Genomic DNA, 17,400 nt, shown 5'->3' with positions numbered 1-17,400 from the left:
CATTACAAGAAAAGCTGGAGCCACTAGAATGCAAAAGGCAAATGTCATTTTAAGCAACCAATTAGCACAGACGATAAATACAGAAGCTTTTTATCTGTTGTCTTCAGTTTGGTTTATGATGTTCTGTTCATGACAGAAGAGAGATGGCAGTCTTTGAAGGTAAAACATTGAGAGAAAAAAAAAGGTCAAACAAAAGACAACAAAGTTTACTCAAGTGCAAATGTGCAAACAAGTGTGTCTAATTATTCTTCACTTAAGAAAATAATATCACTAAACTGAACCACACTAAAACCGCTTTTTCCCCAGCCAGTGGTTATATATTGATGCGCCATTTGCACCAACATGAGTAAGTCACCTGGCACACTTGAGAGGTGATTTGTGTTTTAATTGCACATCGTCCGTGCAGCGATGCACGTAGGCCTACTACTGTACCAGTGCAGTACCAGTTAGAGTGACTGAACTAGAGGTGCTAGTAATCTTTTAATTCTAACTGTAAATTCCGTACTGTGCTTCTTATTTTTCTTGGCATGGACCAATTGAGCAAAATTTGTATATGCACATGTGAATGTGTTTGTGTGTGGGTGTTTAATATTCAATAGATCAGTAGATGAGAAAATTCCCCCAGGGCTCATTGGCTCATGCTGACCACATGACCAGCCAACCAGGAAGTGTTGACAGTTAATCCCATACCGGCTCATCATCTGGCTAATTATCCTCGAGTCCTCTGATTGATGCACATATCTGTGTGTGGGTGTGTATGCATGTGTGTTTGTGCCTGTCTTTCATTCATTTGTAAAAGCCTCGGAGCTGTTTTTTCTTTCACAGCTTGCCTTGAAAAATGGTGCCTTGATAAAAACATATCTGCAACTAAACCTGTGAAAATAAGGAATAATTTTTCGGAAAATTCTTTAAGCTGAAAAATTGCCTGATAATTGCCTGAAAAAAATTCTTAATTGTACAGTTATAGTAATAAATAGCTGTAAAATCGAAATAAATAATGGTTGTTGACATCTTGTATCTAATAGAGAATAAGTTAAAACTTTAAAAACAGCAAAACAACAACAAAAAACCCGTAAATAATGAACTCTCGTTTGCACTTGTTGTGCGACGAGCTGACACCTGCTATGCAGAATCTATTAACAGGACCTCAAACTGTCATTGATGTGTCAAATTAAGTGTCAGCTTTATTTAACAAGTAAAAATAAATCAAGTCCAAAATAAATTGCTTTCCCCAGTATCCCGGTTCCCTGCTACAAGTCCGCTGTTATTTTTCTGAATAACTGTCAGATGCGTGTCAGGTCAAACACAAGAAAAAAATAACAGACTAGATTGATAGCAGCAGACAGAGTGACAGCTCAGGAATGATCAGTGTGTAAGCCAGCATGATATTGTGTGGTTTGCTTGGTGACAAATAAGTGACCCCACTGTCAAATTCAAACAAAGCACCTTTAAAAATACAGATTTTTTGCAACTTTTCTCTCTGTTTATTTGGTTTTTATTTATATAGTGAGTTCAGATGAGTTTGTTGGAGCACCCCTTCAAATTAACTGAAAAATCATATTGATATCTTGCAAAGCTGTGGAGCTTCATGAAGTAGGTTCTTACCTTACTAAAACTTTCTCTCCATCTATTCAGATGCGTTGAGATCTGATTGTTACTCTCCTTCTTAGACATTAGCTAGTGGTAGAAGGAAACAATATATTTGACAAATTCCAGTCTGCACTGAAACAGCATTATTAAATTACGAATGGCACTGGTCTCATATTGCTGTCATCATACTTCATACATACACTTAGAAATTCATATAAACCCATGTATGTATGTCCTCCTCTGCACCCCTTGTATGTGGAGTCCCCCAGGGATCTATCCTCGGACCAGTTCTGTTCTCACTATACAAGTTATCCCTGAGCCACCTGCTTGATAGTTTCAAAGGCATATTATTGCTATGCTAATGATACACGGCTGTAATTTTCAGTTGAGCCTAATAACCTCAACAGCCTTCCCTACCTTAATGAATGTGCTCTCTGCCATTACTAACTGGACATCTTTAATTGCCCTTCATTTTAATTCTGGCAAAACTGAAGCTCTTCCTTTGACCCAGACAATTTCTAAGGAGGTCAGTCAGTACTTTTACCCCCTCACGTGCATTGGAAGTCATCGGCTAAGACCCTATGTCTCTTCGCCGATATTTGAAATTTGAACCTGAAATTTAAAAACTCATCAAGTATTGTTTCTTTCTTTTAAGAAACTTTGCAACTTTGGTTATTTTAATGTATTTTTCAGTCATCCCTTGACCATTTTCAGTTAGTCCAGAATGGACAGACTGCTAACAAAAATTTGCCAGTGTACACATATTACACCTCTTCCTGGTGTGCTTTAATGGCTTTCTGTAATAAAAGCCATTTTAAAGTTGTATTCATAACATATAAAGCCCTATGTGGATAGGCCTGGGATACGAATCAGGGCTACTGAAACCTTATAACAGCAGTTGACCTCCCAGAAGAGCTCATCAAGGTCTTTTAATTGTTCCATGATCTTATTTTAAAACCAGAAGTTCTTCCGTGTTTGAGGTTGCAGCACCTAAACTTTGGAACAACCTCTTAGACTTGTAGGTCGGCTAAATGTGTGGTTTGCTTTAAATGACAGCTGAAAACGTTTTATTTTAAATGCGTGCTTTTGTTGAAATGTGAAGCACTTTGTTCTTGAAAAGAAGTGCTTTATAAATAAAGTTATAATTAGTAGTAGTAGTATTTAACCAATGAAGCCCAGCTATCAGGGACAGACAGCATAGGGAAAATCAGCTCAGTGTTAGAGAAGCTGAAGCAGTTGGATGGATGAGCTGGTACTGAAAATATGTTACATGGTTATAAGGCCACACATTGGTAGAAACAGTACAAAACAGACAAGAAATGCATCAGAAAAGAACACGCTCCTTGCTTACTTGTTCAGGATTTTAAATCCACATTGTTTGCAGGAAAGTCTGGACACAGAAATCCTCTGAACAGTGTTTACAAAAGCTGCTCCATATGCTAACCACCTTCATCATGAAGTTAACAGATGTGAAACAATCCTGTAGAGTTGCACTCAAAAGTGTACCAAACTGTTACTCTCACACATTTTCCTGAAAACAAAATTCTCTCACTATTGATTTTTAGTCATTTTTTTATTGGGAATAATTTTTTCTGTTTAAAATAATACTATTTCTTAAAATAAAACCCAAACCGTTCTTGAAGATTAAGAGCGCCAGTCTATTTAAAAATTAGATCAACTTCACAATTTATTGAATTTATATAATACTACATGGCCGTACCTTCTATGACTCATATTCGTTTGCTGTTTTCTTAAGTTTTCCGATATCTCAAATGGCTGACGGTGCGAGACACAGAGAGAAAGCGAGAGAAGCAGAAAACGCAGCGCTGAAACAGACAGTGATAATGACTCCCCAGGGCAAGCATGCCTTTTGGCCAGACCGTTTCCTATGTCTAGAATACATGACTCAAGAGTCACGTTAGAATAGTGAACAGCATACTTGAGTTTGTGTGTGTTTGTATATGTGTGTGTGAACGCATATGCACTGTTCCCTTGGGGTTAGTAGAGATGCTGTTAATCCATGAGTCAAGTGTTTGAGTAGGCTACTGTGATTCATTGGCTAACACGAGAGTGTAGCTCCACACACTGTGTGTGTATGTGTGCGTGTTTGTGTGAGTGTGTTGAATGTGTCACACAGAGGTCAGAGCATAGGGTTAAAATAAATCAATGTGACATGTCCTCACTCAACAGGGGGGATATTTGCCTGTTTAAGAGTCTGAATATGTCTCTAAAGATGTTTGTATTTATATCTAATGGTGTGCTGTGAATGTGCATCTGTGTATATGACTGTCTGTGATTATGCAATCTTATTAATGTGGGCTGTTATGACTGAAAACCCCAAAGTGTGTTTACTATTTCTTTTCTTATAGTGACTAAAGTGAGCTCCGAGACAAACAGAATAAGTTCAGCGGTCTGCTTAGATTTTGCTCTTCTGATATTGACTTTTTGAAATTTGACTTGGTTCATTAATATTTATATTTCTTTACTTTTAACCAGAACTCATTATAATATGGAACACACTGTGTGACGATTAGGAGTCAAATTCTTTAAGACTGAGATTTTGGGTCTTTTGTAGAAGTAGATGTTGAATAAAAAGTGTTTTTTTCCTCTCGCTCTCTATTTCCATGCACACAGGTTGTTTCTCATGCTGTGTCTCTTTAGTCAGAGTAGCTGTACTGGCTGCCCTACTGGAATCACAGCTAGTACCTCCAGAACTGAAGCGAGGCACAAAAGAGATTTCCACCAAGTAAAGAGCTGAAAGGCGACAATTACTCCACAGTAATAAATGTAATGCAGTACTTTAAGCAGTCGATGCTGAAATCTTTAGTAACTAAGTAAATAAATAAATGAAAGTTCATTACTTTATCGAGTCATTGGAAAGCTTTACTCCTTTGTTGGACATTGATAAGTAAAAATGGAAACATAAACTGGGACAAATACACAATTTCATTAAACATTTCCCCAAAACAAACTTCTCAGCCGCTGTAATTAATCATTGTATTGCTGTGTTAGACACAGGAGACTTGTCTTTGTAATGTCACCATTAAATAAAACCCGAGTATGTACTTATTTTTCTCTCTGTCACTGCCTCTTCCTTTCTCCTCACACTCTGTCATTGTTTCTCTGCACTGTGCTTCCAATGCTTTCCCTCCTTTGTAAGCCAAACGTCGACAGCAGCCAAAAGAACATTGGAAAACGTCTGTGAAGTATAGGGGAGGGGAAAAAATAGTCTTGACCCCACTTTTTTTCTCCTCGGTCTTCTCAAACTTTCCCTCACTGCTTTTCTCTCTAAGGGTCAGTGACAATAAAGGTGATTCATTCGTGTATGAAGGTGTATATACACCTCTCTCTAGCGTAGTGCACGGTTTGTGATTGTGCATGTAGCTGACAGTGTGGGTCTTTTCTCGCCTTTTCCTCCGTGTCTCCACGTATTGCCTGTGCTGGGTAGGTGTAGGCAAACAATGGTCTCACTGTTCCTCATGTGAAAAACGTGAACAAAAGGAATAAGACATACACGAGGAATGAAGGAGAAGGAATGAGATAGGTTTATATGTGCTGTATTTTTTCCCCTTTGCGGCAGCTTCCCTTTTCACATTGGGCAAAGCCTTTCAGCGTGGTTTTGTAAATCAAAAGCCGTCTGAATCATCGAAGAAAGAAAAAAGAGAAGACGCACAGTCAGGCATTTTTTAATTATTATCTTTGCATGTAAAGACAATGGATGTTGACTGTGACAAACTCTGTTGGCATGATGTTTGAAGTTTTAGCACATTTTAGCTGCAATGACTTGTGCAACTTCTATGTAATCCAGATGCAGACACGCATTTGTAAAGTCGCTGTTTTGGACTGACCTCGGTCAACAGCGGCCATCCCCGAGCTATGACACTAAAGGATTATGTCTGAATTAGCTAAGTAGCCGGCATGAAACAGAAGTGGATGCAGAATGTGCTGCTTGCACCCACATCACAGCCCGAAGGCGACATTTGTCCCTTTTGTGTTCTCACAGATACTGTGTCATTGTTAGTTCTTGCCATGTTGGTGTCATTCGCCATGGTGTTTAGCCTCCTGACAGAAAACAAGGTGCCGTCACAGCAGAAAACTGTGTCACCTCATTGCTTTAAACTAAGTCAAAGCAACATCTCTTAATTGTTTTAGATTTGAATCATTTTAGGTTCACACAGTTTTTGCCCCGCTTGATTGGATAGTTAACTGTGACATCTGTGTTATAGATATGACAAACAATGCAACTTCACCCCCATGTGTCATCATTGCACCATGTAAATTAACATTTAAGGTCTTGCCTGAGGAGGTCCACTCAAGGACACCACAAAAATACAACAGTTGACTGTTGCCAAAACCAAACTATAACCACTGGACCCCTCTGTAACCCTGCACGCTATTCGAGCCAGATGTGATACATTTTTTTCCACATATATGCTGGGATGTGAAAGGGGGTCAAGGGAGGTTTAAAAAGAGATTTTCTCTTACTGTAAAAATCCACTCCTACTCTCCCATACAAATCAATCCCTTCACTGTGCTGTGGCAGACATAAAGCTTTGGACTGTAAAGTTTTTTTTTCCTCCTTCTTCCTTTTTTTGTTGTAAACTCTGGCTCCTTGAAGTGACATATTCAACAAGGAGAGATTTGATAAGACAAAGTATAGATGAGATGAAACGGGACAGAGCAGGAGGAAGGAGGGAGATGGAGAGAGAAAAACAGCTAACAGAAATAAACAGGGTTTGTGTTTGAGTCCAACCGTCGTTTGAATTTTACACAAACTTTTGAGATGCTGCAAATATTTAACCCTGTTATTATTATTTCTCCCCAAAATGTGCAATACATTACTTAGACTACAAAGTGTGATTATATGGAAACTGCAGATTACTGAGTGAGAGCCAAAGAAGTGAGTGCACAGAAAGCTAAAAGGTACAAAGACAGAGAGTCAGTGTATTAAAGTTCACTTTGGGGATCTTATTTCGGTTACCGGGTCTTTGTGGTCTGTTAAAAGCTTAAAAACAGAGCGGTGCTGAAAACAGACACCCAGCGTTTAGCTCACACCACGAAACCTGAGGCTTAATTGCCTTTCAATTAGAGGAACTAATAGGTGTGCATGTGTGTGTCTGTGTGTGGTGAGGCAATTACAAAGAAAGCTCCAAAGCTTTCTCAGCATTCACGAAAATAGGTATTAATGAGAGGCTAACAACTCTCTCTCTCTCTCACACACACACACACAAAGGACGCAGTCTTCGCTTTGAGTGTGTGTCTGTGCATGTGTATGTGTAGGCTGCTGATTTCTATTAAGCCATTAGTGAGATTCAAGTGCTAATTACCACCCACAAGAACCCACGTTTGCCATTTTCACACATGTGCACACGCACGCACACTTGCTTTATGTACAGATCTTTAAAATCTTTAATCAACCACATTTCAACATCATTAATATCAAATTACTTGGAAAAGAATGAAGTAATGACTGTCCCGGCCCTATGAGATCCACAACGTGGATTTCTAAATTATATGCATTAGCTAATTGAATCATTATGTAATGGCGTTATGGTGCAGTTTATGTGATGCTTTCTTAACGCTTCTGCTTCATGAGACATTTGGCTTTAACAGAAAAGTCTTGGAAGAGAATGAAAGACATCAATCAAAGAGCAACGATTTGGATTTGATCTTGTGTGGCTTTTAACGAGCGAGTGGCACACAACACAAAGACCGAGCGTAAGACGCATGGAATGCTGCACAGACCACAATCCCTGACGCTGATAATTCCACAGTTAGAGGTGCGTGACGCAGCGGAAAAACAAGCATCAATGCACCGCTAGTAGATTTGGTAAGGATAAACATTAGTCTCAACCAAATCCTGTCACCTGGTATCCATCTCTCTGAAGCTAATGTGCTTCTTGTCATGGAGCTTTGATAGGTTTTTGATGGAGAGAACAGTCTGCAGAGGTTCAATTTCCACAGTGAAGCAGATCTGTTTCCTCTTGGAAGACAAAAACATCTTCCGCAAGGACACTGATGCCATCGTTGGGAAAGAGCTGAGTCACTGTGAATGAATATGGGCTCATTTTGCTTTGAAGGAATTAAACAGTGTGGCTCTTGGGGAGCAGCTTGTAAGAAAAGGTCAATGATCTGAGGAAAAGATTAGTAATATGCATTTTTCTTGTTCTTGTTTGCTCTGGTATTGCTCCAGGAAGCAAGAAGTTAGAATATACAATCACTTCTTTGTACCAGAGTGATTAAAAAAGCCTTGTAAACTTTCCACTTCTGCCATTTCTTGTTCTTGTCAGCTGTGCTTTGACTTGATCTTTATTTTTTGTGAACTCTTCCCACGATCCTTGTGTCTGCGTAGCCAGAAAGCCATGCAAACGACACCAGAGCAGGACCATAAATTCAGCCACAGGCAGAGAGAAACCTGTTACCAATCTTCATCATCATTTGAAGATACAGCAGCCAAAGTGTCCAATCATTGCTTTATGGCTCCCAATAACACTTCTGCACCGGATGTCAGTAACAGGTTTATAGGGGTACAGCTGAGTCATATCTTAGTTTAGACCAATTATAGAGAAACATATTTTCGATGTGCAGACTTCTGAACGGTAGGTTGTTGTTGTTTCATCCTGTCTGTTTCAGTTTAGTTTTAAAGCTGTAGAGAGCTCGTAATACTCGTAATATAGAAAGATATGGATCCACTTACTTTGTTGGCATTCTCTGTGTTCTGACAGTTAGCAGTAGCACAGTTATGTTCATTTAATGAATAAAATTAACTGAACTTAGAGGAATACATTGGAAGCTACAACAAAGTCATGGTAGCATGTGTTAATTTCAAGAATGAAATGAACAAAGCTGAAAATGAAGAAGAAAAACAATGTGCTGACAGCTCTGACATTTATATATATATTTTGATTTTTGCATTCAGCTAGCTAGCATCTAATTAAGTCTGATTCACATCCACAGCTAATTTATTCTGTCAAAAGAATTTTAGTTCATAAAGATAACACTCTGTTTACATGAAAACATTTTTGTTTTGATTAGCATCCTCGTTTACTCCTTATCGTGTTAATTTGAAAATGATTATAAATCATGTGCAATCACAACATGTTTTCTGTGATGAGCGGAAGGTTGCGTTTTACATCGCTTCAACGTCATGTTCTGTGCATTTAAACATACTGTTCTCTGCTGCTTTAAATCACTTGATTCATCCCTATCACGACAGCTGCCTTGTAGTTTCATAACCTGTGTTCATCAAGAGATAAACTGATTGCAACATACAACGAGAATTTCTCTCGCAAAGAGCTGATTGTGGTACCAATACAATTCTATTTTTTTTTATTTAGTTAGAAACATTCTTGTACATTAAATACTGAATCCATAGTTTTTGGGCACAGTGTAACAACAGCTGCTGCTGCTGCTGTCGACATCTTGCTTTTATAAAACAAGACAAGAAATTTATAGAAGAAAAAATCATAACGGCAAAATAAACAAAGGCGATAATGGGGTGAATGTTTCAGCAGGGTGCATCACTCTGTTGTTCCTGATTTGGCCTTTAATTTCATAAGGAAATCCTTCAGGGTGAAAAGAAGTTAATGACTCAACCAATCAACTCTCTCTGCTCTTCCAAATGAGCAACCAGAATAGACAGTAAAACAACGGGCGAGCTGATGAGATGCAGTTAAGCTCGAGGCAAGACAATGCAGTTCCAATTAGCCTGCTGACCACCGTTTATTGGCTATTGGTTTGCATGGGAATGCCCTCTTCAGGCTTAAACTTTGTGTCCGAGTCCCTTTATTTCTGACATTGGGACTGTCTGTAAATACCTTGCAGTGACAACTGTGTTCCAATTGTCTTGGTAATCATTTAAACATAAATCCTTATGAATGTGGTTGAGAAATTAATCTTTAATTAAACAACAATCAAATTCTTCCTCTCTATCTCGCCCTGTCCTTCTTTCACTCTGCTATTGTTTCTTATTGTTTTTCTTTCTATATTTTCCTCTGCTTCGGCTCGCTACATCTGTCCCTTTTATTCCTTTCCTGTTTCAGTTTTCTGCCACAGTCCAGTAGGATCCATTGTGGCAAAATATAGCTTTGCAATACAGCTCCAGAATGACACTGTAATTACTGCAGTAGACTTAAAAATGTACTCAGCCACAAAACATGAGCAGAGCCTCACAGGTTTGCTTCATTTTCATTTTTGTTTATCCAGTTTTTTCTTTTATCTCTCACTCGGGAAAATGGCTCCTCAGATACAGCCAGATATTTCTCTCACGCGGCTATCAAACAGCCCCATTATTGTTTGCTATGTACACGCTCGCATATGGTTTAAGGGATTGAAGTACTTCAAAAACAAGTCATTGAGGACATCTGTAGAGGTTTAGAGTTCACAGTCAGACACAATCTACATCACAAGAGATTCATGACACTGTCACTGTATCCTTTAATCAGAGAGCTAGGCAAAGATAAGACAGATGAGTGTGATGGCGGGGTGGGGGTGGGGTCATGTCAAGACTAACACAGAAAGAAAAAGGGACTAGTCAAGAAAATATTCTACTCATTGTAAGAATAGAAATACAAAATTACACAGCTGCTGGGTTAGAAATGGAAAAGGGAGTAAACTTTGAGGAATGCATTAAAAAAAAGCAAGAAAAACTGAAACTTTGTGCCTCTCGCTCTATCTGACTCGGTTTCTTTGTGTGTGTGTGGTTTCTTTTCTCCCCCCCACTAAATGAGGAGGAGAAAGAGAGACAGGGCAGGAAACGGTGGCGTCTGGAATCGATTTGAGGCTAAAGGAAAAATAAAATACTTTGGATTCTTAAAGGCTTGAGGAGCAGGGACAGATGACCGCAAAGAAATGAAGAAAGGTAGGAGAGAGAGAAGAGGCCACATAACCACAAGTTTAAAAAGAAACCCAACATAAAATAAGGGGATACAAAGCTAGCATAAAGGATTTAGACCACTGCAAAAGATCTCTGAGCTCACCATAAGTATAGTGGAAGAAAAACTTGTGTTGTGTTTTTAAAGCACAACAACACAAAGAGTTATACAAGACATTTGGAAAACTGTGATTTACACTCGTGTCTCCCAAAAAGTTGATTCTGTTTAGTGAAAGAAACATTTGTCACTCTTCCAAGTGACTTCTTCAACAAATCTCCAACTTTGACAAGTTGGTGGTAGTGATAGAGTGCGATCGAGTCAAAAAGAATGGGTATGTCCTAGGTTCTGTCACAGACTCCCGCAGCCGAGAAAGAAACATTAAAGGGTAAAATTGCTTCTGATATTAAGGAAACAGTAGAGGAAATATTTTATATGCACACACACATGTTTAGGACACGGTATATAACTTGTGTGAAGGGAGTGAGGGTGAAGGTTGAATGGGAGAGACTGCGAGTAACCTGAGACATTGCTGCAGTGCCTTGAGATTCACTTTAAAACCCATTTCACACTACAGCTGTAAAACTGTTTATTTTCTATCCAATTTCAACAGCAGTGTGTAAGCATCCAGCTCTTTACTGTGACAGCTTCTGTGATCCACACACATGCTGAGGTTTGTTTTGTGACAGGAGGATACAAACCGAGCTGAACAGGTGACAATGCAAAATGGAAAATAATAAACAATAATGATGAAATTTAAGGTAATCTTAAAGATAACTGTGCGCACGTCTTTGCAATAACTACTCTGCAATATTACTTTGAGTAGCTATAATGCATCATTTCATAGTTTCTGTATATTTCTTTTGAATTTTTCAGTAAGCAATCGTCAGTAAAGCTTGATCAATTTATCATCCAAAATTAGCTATTTGATGACCTCTTTAGATTGGTATTTATAACGGGTAATAAATCAAATTAAAAAATAAATAAAAGAAGAAGACAGGAGAAACACCATTCAACCATGCAGTGAGTTTATTTCGTCGACTAGAGGGCAGTCTTTGATGTTGATACATGCTTGGAATGACACAAACACAGCCATTGGCTGATCCGAGCAGAGCTGGTCAGATCATAACTAAGTAAATAAATTAATGCACATAATAATTTTAGGGAAAAACGTTTATGTTTTGTATGTTGAAAGAAACAAATACTGGTATCGGGCTTAAAAATATTTCACAAGTAAGGACAATCTGTTTTTTTGTAGTTTGGATAATCATTTATCATGAATAACACAATCAATGAGTTCGACTGGTAAAACTTTATCATTTTTTGAATGTGTGTTTTTAGTGGTACTGCATTATAACTCAACCTTAATTTTATATGTATACACCTGAAGCTGTGAATCGGTACACTGCAGAGGACTACCGAAGCCGCCATTAACAGATCAGCAGGAAGCTAATTTATCTTATTAACAATGCTCGTTAAAGCGACCACAGCAATGAGTGCTGTTGTGTGTTATTGGCCCCGTGCAACAGTTACACAGCTGCCAAACAGTCGCAAATGGAGAACAAAGAGGCAGGTGAAAAGAACTAATACCGGCTTCAAGTCCACGAGAATCAAGTAGCATTATGAGGAAACAAATAATGCATAATGGTAAGAGAGAGAAATGAAAAGATCAAGTGAAATTGCCAAGCAGTAGGGAGGAAAAAAAAAAGAGGAAGAAAGAGAGTAACTGAGAGGGATTTGTGTCCAGCTAGGTTAGCCATGTGTGCTAGTGCTTTGGCAAGCTCAACGAGTGTTCCAGCATGATGAATAGAGACTAAAGATATTAGAATATGAGACAGAAAGAGAGAGATATCAAAGGGAGCCTGAGAGGATAGAAGGTGGAAATCCTCTTTTTTTCCATTCTTCCCCAAAGAGAAATGAGAGAGTTAATCCTCGGGGGCTTACATTTGTTTTTTTTTTTCCCTCTCTATCTCTCTGTATTTCTGTATCTCTGCCTCCTGACATTTTCTTTGCTCCCTCCTGATTTTCACTTTGCCTCAATCTCATTCTCTGCTTGTAGTTCTCAGCTCTGTCTCTGTTAACAGTCATCCATATTTGCATCTCTTCTTCCAATCTTCCATATTCTTCTGTTGTTGAATTCCTCATTTCCCTGGATCCCTGTCTTTCTCTCTCTCATCCTTCTCTCTTCCCCTCCATCTCTCCGATTCCGTCCGGGATTTATGGGTTTATGATGCACGGTTTTGCACACATTTATCTGCTCATTCTTTCTGTTTCTTCTCACTCTTTTTTTTTTCTTTTCTTTCTTTTTTTTTCTTTTTTTGCTCAGTTGTGTTTTGAGATGTGTGTTGATGCTTATAGGATATTTACATTCGATCTCTGCATGGTGTGCAGTGAAATGTAGTGACAGAACAAGAGAAAGAAACCGAGCAATGAAATGCAGAGCTGAACAGCTCAATGAAGAGCTGTGCAAGTTGAAACAGTTGTAACAGAGCAGTGAATACAAATTCAGGACACAATAAAACAGATAAATGCCAAAGCGGAGTAGAATGGAATTAAAATGAAAAGCCATCTAAGGTCTGTATTTAAGGGATCAGGAAAAATCTATTTATCTGTCATTTAAAATCTAAATCATAAAACTATGCCTCTGTCCGTCTGCCCATCCCATTTGAGCCACACGTAATGGGCGAACTATGTTTTAAAAGCAATAAAAAAAACAAAAAAACACGACATTTGGGTCATAAGGTATTGTTTTTTTTCGCTCGTTCTCGCGACAATCCAGTGCAGGTGGCTTTGTGATGGAAGGCTTGGTTGATCAAGCCGAGCCTGTAATCTCATATTGAAGGATAACTCCATTTCTTGCATCCTTTGAGCACCTAAAAGCAATTTCCCTCTCTTCCGAAATGCCATTTTCTCCTGATATTAGATCCCTTAAGCTTCAAAATTAAACATTGTTACCTGATGCAGTGTTCCCAAATCTTTGATGATTGCATCGTCACCTGTGTCACTATTTTATAAGCAATCATCAGTTGTCTGATTTTTCTCACAAAATCACACTGCAACAAAGAGGAACACCCCACTGCTCCTCAGTAAGAATTAGTAGGCACGCATTATTTGACCAACAAAGCTCTTTCTGTTTTTGTGTCTCAGCAAGCTCTCACACAGCCTTTATTATTTCACAAGATTATAGACAAGCAGGATTCATATTTTAAGGAACATTTATAGCTGAAAATGCTTAGTGGCTGAAACTGCAGAAATCACATAACAAGTCTGCTGTGTCACTGGGAAAAAAATGTCATAAATTGAAATGAGCAATTATGCCATTTGCTGAATAAATCAATTCACACACTCGTTTCATCATTTGTCACTTAGAGTGTCATCTAAAGGGGATAAAAAGCCCTCTCACTCTGTTCTAAAGCTGAGAAAGTCTGTCTCCAGGACTTCTGATACATCTTCATCAAGCTTGTTTTCAGCAGTTAAGCTGATGGTGTTATTCAGAACACTCACCAACAGTTTCCATAAAACTCAAACCAAGCAAATCCTCTACCATTACTCAACTCAAACCTTCAGTATTTTGCTATTTTAGTGTGCAATATGGAGCAGCTTGGATAAGGATATTTGATTTTGAACTTTTAGTTCTTAGTACCAGTCAAAAGTAGATTTCAGGTGTTTACTCACTACTTACTCACATCTCAAACTGTCACTGTTGCAGCTCAGTAGATCTCGGGAATAATTTATTTGCACGCTAGCTGTTTGTGTTTTTCTGCAGGCTGGAATAGGGGTGTGCCTTTAAACTCTTCAGGTTTAGTATTTTATTGATGTGTGATTTTCTATATCTGGTTCTCAATCAGTCAGACAGCTGGATAATCAATACTGGTAGAGGACATTAAAACTCTGCGTGTGTGTGTTTGTGTAAATCCGTGGAAAGAAATCTCCTTGTCCCGAATTCCTGCTTCTTATCTGTCCTCCCAGACCCCCATCAGTGTCACATTTTAAAGATATATGAGCCTGATAGTTAATGAGTTTTAACAGCATTTTGCAGCTCTACTTTACACTCCCGGGAATGGCTTATCAGTACTGGGTTACACCTACCGCTGACTCTATGCTCACTGTGTTAACATTTATATTTTTCTCTGTTAAGAGCACAGTTTGTCTAACTTGTATGGCTTCTTTTAAAAGCAATATGTTAAGACTTTCCTTCAATCACACATTTGAGCTCTTTTGAGGAAAAAGGGAAATAATACATAATAATAATTGAATTAATCAGATGTCAGATGTGCAGCTTCTGGTTGTTTTTGGGTGGTAGATCCTTGTATTTGTTGGGTGACATAATTCTCTTTGAATGATCATGAGCTCATGGCTTTTAAGATCATCCAGATCAAATGTCTATTATACCCAAATGCACAACTCGTATAGCAAAAATGCTGAGAAGTGCAATCATGAGCCCACTGGTGCACTTTGTGTATTGTAAACAGCAAATCAGATCATTACTTGATCAGAAAACATTATCAATACATTGCGATGTAGATGTTTTGCTAGCCGGTCGTCACGGCAAAGCTACGAGAGCGTCTCTCAGCATGGGCCCGAAAAAAGTTCTGTCAGCCGAGGAAGGAGACGATATTAAGAAGTCGCTGGAGTTTATGACAGAGGAGATTTCTACTGTCAAACTGCAGCAGAAAGCCATCCTGGACCTGGTCGAGGAAGTTAAGGCTCTCCGCATCCAGAACGCCGAGAAGGATCGGCGGCTGGCGTACCTGGAGAACAGAGTGGTGGATTTGGAGCAGTACACCCGGATGAACGATGTTATCATCACGGGGCTTCGCATCAAACCCCGGTCATACGCCCGGGCGGTCGCCACTGACAATGTAGGAGGGCCAGGAGAGGAAGATGTCAACTCCACGGAGCATCAAGTGGTTACCTTTCTACGGTCCAAAGGTGTGGAAGTGGATTATAACAACATTGAGGCTTGCCACCCTCTACCCCGAAAAAATGACAGTAACAAACCAGCCATCATTGTGAGATTTGCAAACAGAAAACAGAAAACAGCACTGTTAAAACAAGGAAGGAAACTGAAAGGATCCGATGTCTTCATGAACGAACATCTGATAAAAAGAAATGCGGACATTGCCAGGAAAGCACGTTACTTGAAGAAACAGGGAAAAATTCAAAATACATGGACCACCAACTGCAAAGTATTCATTAAACTCAATGGAACACCGGAACAAGCCAAAGTGTTGGTCATCAGAAATATGGAAGAGCTGGACAAATACTGAGGTCAACTTACTCTGGAGGTATGAATACACATGTGACGTGACACACAACACAACACATGGCACAGTCCAAAAGAACTTCATCTGCATCCGGCAACAATATCAACATGACTCATTGGAATTCTCTTTATGATAATCTGGAACTGAGAACATTTCGATACACAGACCATAATGTTCTAGACTTAGAAAAGGATATAGACCCGGAAAATAATTTCTTCTACAACATCAGCTGTAACTGCTGCTACTTCACTGATGAACAGTTTAAGCACACCATCAACACGGAAAATAAATTATCAATAATCCATTTTAATAGCAGAAGTCTGTATGCCAACTTCAACAATATAAAGGAATATCTAAATGAGATGACAAATCCATTTGGAATTATTGCCATTTCTGAAACATGGATCAATGCGGAGAAAGGAATGGACTTTGGACTGGAGGGATATGAAGTGAATTTTGTAAATAGAAGGAACAAGAGTGGAGGGGGAGTAGCTGTGTATGTGGATAAAAACCTAAACTACAAGGTGGTAGAAAGTATGACAACTGTAATTGATAATTTACTAGAATGTATAACAATTGAAATTTATAAGGAAAAAGAAAAAAAATGTAATAATTAGCTGTATATATAGAACACCTGGCTCTAGTATTCAAGTATTTAATGACTTCATAGAGGAAATATTCTCTAAAACAAATCAAAAAGTTATGTTTATCTGTGGTGATTTTAATATTGACCTGTTGAATCCAAAAAAGCATAAAATGACCGACGAATTCCTAAACACTATGTACAGTTTGAGTTTACATCCTAAAATAACCAGGCCTAGCAGAATTACACCACATTGTGCCACCTTACTTGACAATATTTTCACTAACAATATGGAAAACAACATTGTGAGCGGAATATTAATTAATGACATCAGTGATCACCTACCAGTTTTTGCAGTTTATGACACTAATTATAAGAAAAATCAGCATGAAGAACAACTGAGATACAGACGTGTAAGGACAGAAGAAACTATGACTGCATTTAAGAACGATCTATTAAATCAGGACTGGGACAAGGTGTACAAAGAAGCTGATATTGATATTGCATATGGCATATTTTTAAGAATATTCATGGAGTTGTACGATAAAAACTGTCCAACAATAAAATACAACAGAAAGCACAAATATTCAGATAGACCATGGCTCACTAAGGGTTTACAAAATGCATGTAAAAAGAAAAATACACTCTATAGGGAATACCTAAAACAAAGAACAAAAGAAGCTGAAAATAAATATAAAAAATACAAAAATAAGTTGACCAATATTATACGTGTATGTAGAAAGGAGTATTATAGTAAAATATTGAACAACAATAAACATAATATGAAAGGAATATGGGATGTTTTAAACGGTATCATTAAAAATAATTCTGGACAACAAAGTTATCCACAATACTTTATCGATAATGGCAATATTATGGAAAACACTGCTGATAAGGTCAACAGCTTTAATCATTATTTTGTAAATATTGGACCAAAACTGGCAGAACAAATTCCTGAGTCACTGCCATCAGTAGAATGTAGTGAAAACCTGATTGATAGGAACCCTAACTCAATGTTCCTCACATCAGTGGAGGAAAAAGAAATAATTGACATTGTACACATGTGTAAATATAAAACATCCACTGATTG

The 17,400-nt window shown here is 38.3% G+C and overlaps 1 protein-coding gene across 2 annotated transcripts in view; it reads right to left on the bottom strand.

Annotated features, from left to right (window-relative positions):
* The window catches only part of cdh11 (cadherin 11, type 2, OB-cadherin (osteoblast)), a 93,809-nt gene that overhangs the window by 33,655 nt on the left and 42,754 nt on the right, over positions 1-17,400 (bottom strand). The window lies entirely within an intron of this gene.

Source organism: Mchenga conophoros, linkage group LG13 (assembly GCF_057382185.1).
Source record: "Mchenga conophoros isolate Kocher_MC1m ecotype Shallow Benthic linkage group LG13, M_conophoros_male_GT1.1, whole genome shotgun sequence".
Taxonomy (NCBI): Eukaryota; Metazoa; Chordata; class Actinopteri; order Cichliformes; family Cichlidae; genus Mchenga; species Mchenga conophoros.
The sequence above is the reverse complement of the archived record's forward strand: the minus strand, read 5'-3'. Positions and strand labels throughout refer to the sequence as shown.